Source organism: Meles meles, chromosome 5 (genome assembly GCF_922984935.1).
Source record: "Meles meles chromosome 5, mMelMel3.1 paternal haplotype, whole genome shotgun sequence".
In the NCBI taxonomy this organism is placed as follows: domain Eukaryota; kingdom Metazoa; phylum Chordata; class Mammalia; order Carnivora; family Mustelidae; genus Meles; species Meles meles.
Window position 1 is genome coordinate 123,620,904 of NC_060070.1, and position 11,130 is coordinate 123,632,033.

General features: G+C 42.4%; 2 pseudogenes; one reads left to right on the forward strand and one right to left on the reverse strand.

Annotated features, from left to right (window-relative positions):
- Window positions 1-2,987: 2,987 nt before the first annotated feature.
- Window positions 2,988-4,417, forward strand: LOC123942221 (annotated as a pseudogene).
- A 1,674-nt stretch (window positions 4,418-6,091) lies between these two features.
- LOC123942222 lies at window positions 6,092-10,818 on the reverse strand (annotated as a pseudogene).
- Window positions 10,819-11,130: the final 312 nt, after the last annotated feature.

Here is an 11,130-nt window from a genome sequence, read left to right on the forward strand (position 1 = left end):
CGAAGAGAGGGAAAACTGAATGGGAAGAAATCAAAGAGGGACACAAACCATGAGAGACTCTAGACTCTGAGACACAAACTGAGGGTTGTGGAATGGGAGGTTGTTGGGGGTATGGGGTAACTGGGCAATGGGCATTAAGGAGGATACACGATGTGATGAGCACTGGGTGTATATGCAACTGATGAATCATTGAACACTGAATCTGAAACTAATGATGTACTATATATTGGCTAATGGAATTTAAATTTTAACAAAATGCTTTCCCTGTGTTCAAAGATATTTCTGCAATTGTCTCATCATTTTCATTATTTTTATGTTTTTTATTATATGGAGAGGAATATTTTTGTTTTTTATATTTCCACTTTTTATAGATATTTATATATATTTTCCACCTTTTCATTCCCTTAAACTGCTTTGTTGAATCACTAGTTGTTTAGTATCATGTTGTTTACACTCTATGTGTTTGTGTGTTTTCCAGTTTTTTTCTTGTGGTTGATTTCTAGTTACATACCATTAGGGTCAAAAAAAGTTGCATGGCATGCTTTCAATCCTTTTAAATTTATTGAGGCTTCTTTTATGCCCTAACATGTGATATACTCTCGATTTCTCATATAAACTTGAAGAGAATGTTTATTCTGTTTTTTGGGGATGGAAACTGTATACATCTGTGTTGTCCACATGGGCTCATTTCTCATTCAAAGACATGATTTCCTTATTGATTTTCTGCCTTGATGATCTATCCATTGATGTACTTTGGGGTTAAAGCCCCCTACTCTTGCTGTGCCATATCATCTTGTCTCCTTATGTCCATTAATATTTGCTTTCTGTATTTAGGTGCTTCAGTGTTAGGTGCATAGATATTTAGAATTGTTATATCTCCTTGTTAGATTTACCCCTTTGCATTATGTAGTGTTTTTCTCTATCACTCGTTACAGTCTTGTTTTAAGCATTTCTTCTCTGGGTTGTTTTCATTTTGTTTTGATTTTGTTTGTTTGGCTATTTTTTGCTTCCAAACACATGCATCTACGTTTTCCATACCTTAGCTTTTACTCTGCACGTATTTCTACACCTGAGATGATCTCTTCTGGGCACCATATAGATAGGTCTTGCTTATTTATCCATTCTCTACCTTGTCATTTGATTGGAACATTTAGGACCTTTACATTTAATGTAATTATTGACACGTATGTCCTTATCAAAATTTTGTTATTTGTTTTCTGGTCCTTTGTAGTTTTCTATTCCTATCTCCTTATCTTCCTCTCTTTCTTGTGATTTCTTGTGATTGACCAGTTTTGTAGTGTTGTTTGGCTTTCTCTTTTTTAAATTTTGTGTTTCCATTATAGGTTTTAGGTTTGCCATTACCCTGAAGTTTTTATATAATATCCTGCGTTATAGCAGTGTATATTAATTGGACAGTCACTTTAGTCTAAACACATTCTTTACACATCCCTGGGTGGCTCAGTTGATTAAGTGTCTGTCTTCAGCTCAGGTCTGACCCCAGGGTCCTGGGATCGAGCCCTACATCCAGCTCCCTGCTCAGCGGCCTGCTTCTCTCTCTCCCTCCGCCTGCTGCTCCCGCTTCTTGTGCTCTCTCTCTCTCCCTGTCAAATAAATAAATAAATACTTTTAAAAATAAACACATTCTTTTAAAAAACTTCTCTTTCTTTTTCCTTATCTCTCCCATATATTATGTACATGCTATTATATTTACTTTTTTTTTTACATCTTTTTTTTTTTTTGGTGCAAAATGGAGGTTTATTAAAGCATGGGGACAGGACCCATGGGCAGGAAGAGCTGCTGACCAGGGTTGTGAGGGATGCCAGGTTACGTACCCTGAGGTTGGGGGAAGGTGGGGGGAAGGGAGGTTTCAACAGATCTTTCATATGCTAAAGAGGGCCTACAAAGTGCCTGGAGTATCCTGGAGGTCTTCGGGGATACCCGGGAGGTCTTCCGGCTCGATCAATGTTGTCTTTTGGCAAGCCATTAATATCAAGATAGTTGGGAGATTCCTGGTGGAATGTCACAATCCTGCTATCAAGCGTCTTTGTTAGTGAGATTTAGGTTCAGAAGAGATTTAACTATATTTACATTTCCTTCTACCTCAGCCTCCTTCGGTTTTGTGTATGGAGGGAAGGGCTTGAGGAACTGAGTTATTTACATCTTTTTATTCATAACTTACTTATGCAATATCTGGCCACTCATTTTCCATTTTAAAAAGTCAGTTTCACATTTATTGTAAGGCTGGTTTGGTGGTGATTAACTCCTTTAGCTTTGGTTTCTCTAGGAAGATGTTGATCTCTCTTTCAAATCTGAACAATAGTCTTGCCAAGTACGTTCCTCTTGGTTGAATTTCTTTTTCCTTTCAGCACGTTGCATATATCATGCCATGCATTCTGGCTTGCAGAGAGCTTCATTTATTTTGATACTGTTAAGATGAAGGGTTCACTGGGTTATCTTCTACTGCAAGGTAAAGTTTTTTGCTTGTTTGCTACCTGGAAAGATGTGGAATATGATAGCACACAGACACACACGATAGTACTCTTTTGGCCTTTCAAAATTTTCCTTCCTCCTCTAATCAGCATTACTCTAGCTGGTGGGCTGAGTTTTGCCCTGGAAGCCTGCTATGAGCAGTCAAAGAGTACAGTGGGAATTTCACCATCCTCTGAGCCCACACATCTGCCCCTCTGGTGAGCACAGCCCCTCCCAATAGATTGTCATCCCATAACCGAAGTATCAAACAAAGGTGCCTCTGAGAATTCCTTAAGGAACTCCCAAGTGTTGGAGCATACTTTTGTCCACCCTGAGGTCAGCTGCACAGTGCATGTGACAGTGGGCACCTGCCCCAGCACCCGCTGAGTAGGCGATCCACTCTACTTCTAATATCTGAGATCCAAGGAAAGTGAGGCATCACTCCCACCAAAGCCCTGAGCTATATAAAGGCAAAGGACACACATAAGGAAAAAGACATTCTTATAGACGCTTGGAGAAATTTTATTATGCTCATTAATTAACAATGAGTAAATAAGAAATTACAAGAAAAGCAAGCGCGGAGTAGGCTCCGCGGGAAGTACAGCTGTGTAAGAGGGAGGGGCCTGTCTCCAGGCAGGTCCACGTGCAGTTACACTAGAAACGCGGGAAATCCGGTGCAGATGCGGTTACAACCTGCACAGTTCTATCTTTTTCCTAGCGAGTTGTGAACTTGTCTGAGGGCTCTCTGGCGCGACACCATGGGAGTAGTTGAGGCTACCAAGGCTAAGTGGGAAACTCTGAAATTTAATGGCATCAGTTTGCGGGATGGCCAAGGTCAGGCGGTGCAGTCTTGGGGCTGTATACCTGTCCCAGGGTCACGGCCATCACTGCAGTCGGATGAGGTGTCCCCGGACAGCAGACAGGCCGCGGAAGTTCAGCCTGCCAAGGAGCAGCCACCTGAATTCGCGCCATAGACAAGGCCAGGACCTCCACCCGGAGCGAACTGCATCACCGCCCCGGGCAGCAGAACTGGCTGAGACCCCAGACTCTCTAGAGACTTCAATTCAGATTCGGACTTGGACAGTGCAACAGATTCAGATAGTTCAAGAGCCTCCTCATTCTCATCATCTTCCTCTTGTATATCACTTCCTCCACAGCTGTCAGGCAGAGAAGATGATTGACAAACTGAGAAGGAAAATAAGAATTTTCCTCTTAAAACAAAGAATGAGTTTCGCCTTAATGAACTACCTTCTGTTGAAGAATTCACTATTATTCTGCCTGAAGATACTGTTTTAAAGCCCCTTGGGATGGTTTCAAGTATTATTGAGCAATTAGTAATAATTCCATCTATGATTAACCTACCTCCAGTTAATGGGACTGTAATTTTATTTTTTGAGACTATAATTTTTTAAAGTAATTGACAGGCAACAGGAAAGATATTTGAGATAGTTGAACCTGTTGCACATCCATTTATGTGTTACGGTTTAATTCTTCAGAGCACATTGAGAGTAAAGATATGAAAATACAGGACACTATGCACTTTGCTCCATCAGTGAAAGACTTCACTCAGTACATATTCACAGAAATGCCCAGAGTGTCTCAATCGCATTCCTCATTCTCTGCGATGTCAGTGAATCATTTGCAGAGATTACGTGTGACCTGGAAGAATGTACTCACTCTCTCAGTCTCATGTAGGTCAGGCCCATCTAAGGTCAATGCTGAAATGGGGAAATCCTGGTGGAAGGGATGTGAGTGCCAAGTTATGGGAAAAGGCCTGGAGAACTGGCACTTTGGCCTCTCACTTGAAAGCATCAAGGGAGAGAGGCCTAGGGCAGAAAAAGCAAGGGAGACCCTGACCAACCCTGAGAGGCTGATTGAATCAGCCTCTGTCAGAGTCTCTATCTCGGAAACTTATCTGCACAGGCTGGACTGTAGGCTGAAATCATGAGGCCAGGATCCTGCTCTCTGCTCACCTTCACCAAATAATCAGGCCCACCATTCACCAAGTGCCATTTCACTCTGAACATTATATACTCTTTTTTTTTAAGATTTTATTTATTTATTTGACAGAGAGAGAGATCACAAGTAGGCAGAGAGGCAGGCAGAGAGAGAGGAGGAAGCAGGCTCCCTGCGGAGCAGAGAGCCCGAAGCGGGGCTCAATCCCAGGACCCTGAGATCATGACCTGAGCCGAAGGCAGCGGCTTAATCCACTGAGCCACCCAGGCGCCCCTATATACTTTATTTCAATAAATAATTTACTCTAATCCTCAGAGAAGAGGCTTTCCTCATTTTAAATTTGAGAGACAGAATCTCAACAATAGGAGAGCACCTGTCAAGGGGCATTTGATTGTATGGTCAAATCCTACAGGAGCCAGGTCCACCCCAAGCTCAGCTGAGTTCTAAACAGAGGGCATCAGATTGGGAGCACCAGCAATAGGAGTGTTGCAGAGACCAGACAGGCAGCAGGGGAGACAGACATCATATTAGAACTTCTGCTGTAAAAAAGGGAACTAATGTCTGTGCATATTTATTAGCTGCACATTGAAAATATATTCTGAACAGAGTATATCATCCAAAGAGTTCATTGTTCTGCTTGTGTTTCTCCAGTGTTCCCAGTACCATTTCTTGAAGGGGCTATCCTTTTCATTGGGTGTTCTTGGCTTCCTTACCTATTATTGGTTGACCACATGTGTTGGGATTTAATTCTGGGCTCTCTATTCTGTTCTATTGGTGCATATGTTGCTTTTTGTGTCATTACCACATTGTATTCTATTACTATGGCTTTGAGGTATGGTTTGAAATCAGGAAATGTGCTACCTCCAGCTTTGCTCTCTTTTTGCAGGATTGCTTTGGCTATTTGGAGTCTCCTATGCTTCCACACAAATTTCAGAATAATTTCTTCTATTTCTATAAGGAACGCCTTTGGTATTTTGATTGAGATCACATTGACTCTGTAATGGCTTTGTGTAATACGGTCATTTCAACAGTATTAATTCTTCAAATCATGAAATGGGATGTGTTTCCATTTGTTTGTGTCTTCAACTTCTTTCCAGAAAGTCTTGTAGTTTTCATTGTACAGGTCCTTCACTTCCCTGGTTTCTTACATTCCTATTTTGTTGTTTTTGATGCTGTTTTCATTTTCTGATACTTCACCATTAGCGTACAAGGATGCCACTGATTTTTGTAAGTCAATTTGTAATATGTCACTTTATTGGATCATTGATTACTTTCAACAGATTTTTTTATTGACTCTTCAGATTTTTCTGTATGTAAGAGGATATTTGCAAAGAGTGACATTTTCACTTCTTCCTTCCTGATGTGGAAGGCTTTTATTTCTTTCTCTTGCCTAATTGCTCTAGCTAGGACTTCTGCTCCTATATTGAATAGAGGTAGTGAGAGTGTCCTTCCTTGTTATGTTCCTGTTCTTAGAGGAAATGCTTTCAATTTTTCTTCATTGATTAGGATGTTTGCTGTGGGATTCCCATAGGTGGCCTTTATTGTGTAGAGGTATGCTCCTTCTATATCCAATCTATTAAGAGTTTTTTATCATAAAAGAATGGTATATATTTTCTAATTTCTTTGGGCAACTTTTGAGATGATCATGTGATTTTTATCTTTCACTTCCTTGGTGTATTGAATTACACTTATTGATCTTTGTAGGTTCAACTACCCTTACATCCCACAGATAAATCCCCTTTAGCCATGGTGTCTAATTTGTTTAATGTGTGAACTCGGTTTGATAAAATTTTGCTGAGAATTTTTCCACCTGTATTCATCTAGGATACTGGTTTATTGCTTTTATCTTGTGGTGGTATCCTTATCTGGTTTACTATCAAAATAATACTGCCTTTGTAGGATGAATTTTAAATTGTTGCCTCTTCCTGAACATTCTAGAAGAGTTTGAGGAGTATTGGTATTAGTTTTCCACTGCATGTTCATTAGAATTCACTAGTGAAGCCATTTGACCATGCGGTTTGCTTTTGAGGGTTTTTTGATTACTTACTCCATCTCTTGAGTTACAAGTTATAAGTGTTAGCCCCCACCTTGAGCTTCACTGGACCCAACCCTTGTGCAGAATTCAGGGGCCATCAGGACAAACCCCTGGCTTTTCCTCATTCTTTGGTTCCCTCATTCAGGTTAGAAAGAGGCTCTGTGGGCAGAGTGGAGTCTCTACTGGCCCAGGGGAAGGGAGAAAAAGAAGAATGATGGGGCAGGGCCAAGAAGAGGGAGGCTGATAAGGCTCCTCACTGCAGATGCTGACTTTGGAATGAGTCCTCCACAGCAAGATCAGACAGCAAGCCATAGGGGTTGCTCAGCATGTGGAATCATTCCAGGCCCAGTGTTTCCATGTGCAACAACTCCTCCAGCCCCAACCCCAGCCCCAGCCAGGTTGCTGACCCCTCAAAGCCAGGCACTCCAGCCAGGGCTGCCACAATCTCCTTACACTAACCTGGGAAGGACTCTCCTGGGAGGTTGATGTTGGGCTCTGAGCCATGGCAGGAACAGAGGGTCAAGTTCTGGTGGTTGAGGGCATGGGGGTCCTGGCAGCCACTAATTGGCCCCTCGTCCCCTAAAAATAAAGGCCCCTCAGAAAAGCTGGGGATCCAACACCAGGCTGGTTGATGGGCTTCCATGCTAAACCATTTCTGCTACTGAGACAGAGTGTGTGCATGCCAGGGGACAAACAACTCAGAGCAGCAGTCATCAAAGAGCACACTGTGAGGAAACAGGTTTCCCAGGTGGAAGTACCTCACTGGTTGATGGTAAAATTCTTGCTCATGCCCATTGAGTTGGGTGAGTATAGTGTCCCACAGTGTGGTGGGCTGCCCACATGAATGTTGCTTTGAGCAGGCCTGAGAAGACATCGCTGGCTGCTACAGAGGCTTTGGGGTAGGTGCTGGGTGGGCAGAACCAAATTTGGGGCACTGTATGGGTATGGAGGCAGCCTCTGATCAGCGGACAATTTGCTGGTATCCAGGGGGACACCCTGAGTGATGCAGGACAAGGGAGGTGACATTGTTGTCAAAAACTTTTTGAGCAGCTGCTCTTGGGTGTCAGCTGGGCCCTTGGGCAAGCTCAGGAGGCTGAGGGGTGCAGGGTGGTGGCAGGAAGGGATTCCTGGGGAAGAAGCTGGGTAAGGGACATACACAACACAGGAGAGGAAGCTGAGGGGGAGGAATTGGAGAATGAGGGAGCCAGAGCACTGAGTGAGGGGTGGCCCAGGGAGGGGGCTGACAGTGCGAGGTGGCTATCAGAGCCTTGAACATGGGGGTGGGGAATGCTCCAAGAAGCCTAGGGGTTGGTATTGCTCAGGGAAGACCACAAGATGGGTAGCTGAGCAGGGAGTAAAGTCCTGTCTCATCATAGCCCAAGCTTGGTCCCGGCACTGGCTCCCACTGATCCTGAGGTGGATCATGCTGTGCCTTAATTTGGAGGTACTGATGCCCTCACTCAGGCTGGGGTAGGCTGTCTCCTCAGGGCACTGGGGGGTGGGAAGCGCCAGGGGAAAGTGCAGGTTGGTGAGATCATGTAGGGAGCTTCCTGTGTTCATGGCTGGTGGAAGGACAGGCACATTGGCAGGCTGGTCAGGGAGCATATGGTGCTCTGATTAACAGCAGATAAGTGTTAATTGCAGGGAGTTCACAGGACGAAGATCAGGAAGAACATAAGGACAGCTTCCAAGCATGGCATGGCGTCAACAAATATTTGTCCTCTAACAAGTTCTCTTCAATAACAGGGACATTGGAGTGCACTTTGCCATTCAGAAAACCTCCATGGTGGCTGAGCAGGATGCTAGGAGAGGCAGAGTCTGGATAAGTGTCCTGAGGCTGGGGTTCCTCAGACCTCACAGAGGTGTGAAGGCAGAGTCCCTACTTGTCTTATTCAGCCAGATGGTAGTATAAAGACCTGCCCCTTCTCAGCAGGGACATTGTCCCAGGGCACATCCTCCACCAACTGGGTTCTGGGGGAAGAGACAAATAGGCAGGACCTCAGGGAGAGCTGTCTTTCTGGCAGGGATAGCAGTGGAGTGGGGACACCATTTTTCTGGAATCTCTCTGTAACTGTTCCAAAGTTCCTGGTGCCCAGGGCTCCACAATGAATACAGAGGCAAGTTGAGGGGGCTCTTGGAACTCAGCCAGGTCATTGCTCATCTGCTTATCAGTGGGCAGAGAACGGCCATAAGGAGAGCTCCTTGGGTATGCCAGTCGCAATGTGGGGGCCTGTAGGCCCCATATGTTCCTCAAGCCCAGGCTCTCTGGTGTCTGTGCCTCCCCTACAAGCCTGTCTTCCTGCCCTTCAGTCTCTACCTGTGCCTCTCAGATGACTACACTGGTCTGTTCAGGTTGTCTACATCTTCCTAAGTCAGTCTTGGTCAGTCTTGGTCATACATTTCCTTTAGATATATAATTTGTTGGTGTGTAATTATTCATAGTCTCTCATGATTCCACATATTCCTGTCCTATTCATTGTAATAACCCTCTTTTATTTCTTCTTTTTTTATTATATTAGTCATCGTACCGTAATATGTCTCTTTTTTTCTTAGACAAGCTAACTTTTTGCCAGTTTGTGTTCATCATCTTCTAGAACCAGCTTTTAGTTTCATTGGTCCTTTCTATTGTTTTTCTGGCCTCTATTTCATTTACTTCTGCTCTGATTTTTATTATTTCTTTCCTTTTGTTAACTTTGGGCTTTTTTTGTTCCTCTTTTTCTAGTTCGTTGAAGTGTAAAGGTAAACTGTTTGACATTTTTTGTTGCTCTAAACTTCCTCTCAGAACTGCTTTGCTTGCAACACACAAAATTTGATATATTGCATTTTCATTTTCACTTCTTTGAGACCATTATTTATTTCCCTTTTGACTTCCTCTTTGACCTATTGATTGTGTTACCAAACTCAGACTAGTTGAGCACCCAATGCCCAGTAAGCCAATGTCTGAGACATGAGTTTTGAGGCAAAGAAAGCTTCACTATCACAAGGAAGGCCCTGTGAGAAGGCTGGGCTATCATTCCCAAAGCTGCATTGCTCTCTGGACGAAAAGGGACAGCCACTACTTGTTTCGGGAAGTAGGTGAATATATGAGAGGAGGATGAGGTATTTCACCTTGAGAGGGTGGGCCTTGAAACAATCTGGAGCTCTATATTCTTCCAGAAAATAAGGCACCCCATTCAGGACCTGGAAAGATCAGGTATGTCAGAAAATTTCAAGACAAATGTTTCTTTCCACTCCCCATTAGGTTTCTATAATCAGTGGGTAAACAGGGAGTAGGGATAAAAAGCAAAGTAAGTGATTGATCATCCATGAGGTTAAGAGATGCAAAAACGTCCTCAGTAGGGAATAAAACATGACATGCAGCTAAGGTAATAATGCAACTAATACAATACAGTTCTCCATATGCTTTCAAGACTAGTCCAAGAACCAGGTGTCTGCCCTCAGCTGTTTAAAATTTTGTCATCTCTTTCCCACATATTTTTAGGTCTACTCAGTTTCCTCATGTTCATTTTTACTTTCATACCAACGTGGTCAGAGAAGTTGACTGATATGGCTTCAATCTTCTTAATTTTGTTAAGATTTCTGTGTTCCATCAAGAGATCTATCCTGGAGAATGTTCAATGTACACATGAAGAATATGCATTCCTCTGCAGCTGGACAGAATGTTCTGTAAATGTCTTTCATTTTTTTCTGAAGTGTGGTTACAATCTGTTTCCTTGCTGACTCTGCATCTGGATGATCCATCCATTGTGGACTGTGGGGTATTGAGGTCCCTGCTATTACTGGATTATTGTCTATTTCTCCCTTAAGATCTTTATTTTTTTAATGTATTTCAATACTCAGGTGTTAAGCACATGTATTTACAACTGTTTTATCTTCTTTTTGGCTTGAAGTCTATCTAGTCTGATGTACATATGGCTACACCTGCTTTCTTTTCAGTACTATTTGCTTGGGTTATTCACATCCATTCCTACACTATAAACCTACATTTGTCCATTGTAGAGCTAAAATGACCCTTCTGAAAGCATCACAAACTTGGGTCTGTGTTTTTAATTTATCAAGGCAATCTCTGTCATTTGATTGGTAAAATCAACCCACTTACGTTTACATGATTATTGATACCTAAGGACTTACTATTGTCATTTTATCTTTTTTCTGGTTGTTTTGTATCTTTATTATTTCTTCTTCTTTGTGTTTCTGTCTACTTTTATCACTTGCTGGTTTTCCATGATGATTCCCTCAGTTTCTCCTTTTTTAGGGTTCTCTCTGCTCAAGATACTGTTTTTTCTTACCATGAAGTTTGTATGAACCGTCTCAGAGATTAAATGGTGCTTTTCCTGATGTTGGCAACTTTTCTTCATTTGGCTACATAGCTGTTCTCATTTTCCTCCTCCCCTTTTACATTTTTGCTGTCGCAAACTCTTTTCCTGGTATGGATTTGTTACCAACTGTACTAGCTTTAGTTATTTTTAATAACTTTAGCCATTGCTATTATCATTACGTGTTTAATGCCCTATTCTAAAATAAGGTTACAGTTTTGGACTCTGTCTGCCAGCTTACTCAGAGTCTCTGTACCTTCATCTTTTTTTTTTTTTCCCTTTTTATTAATTTTTTTTTTATTTTTTTTTCCCTTTTTATTAATTTTTTCAGCGTAACAGTATTCATTCTTTTTG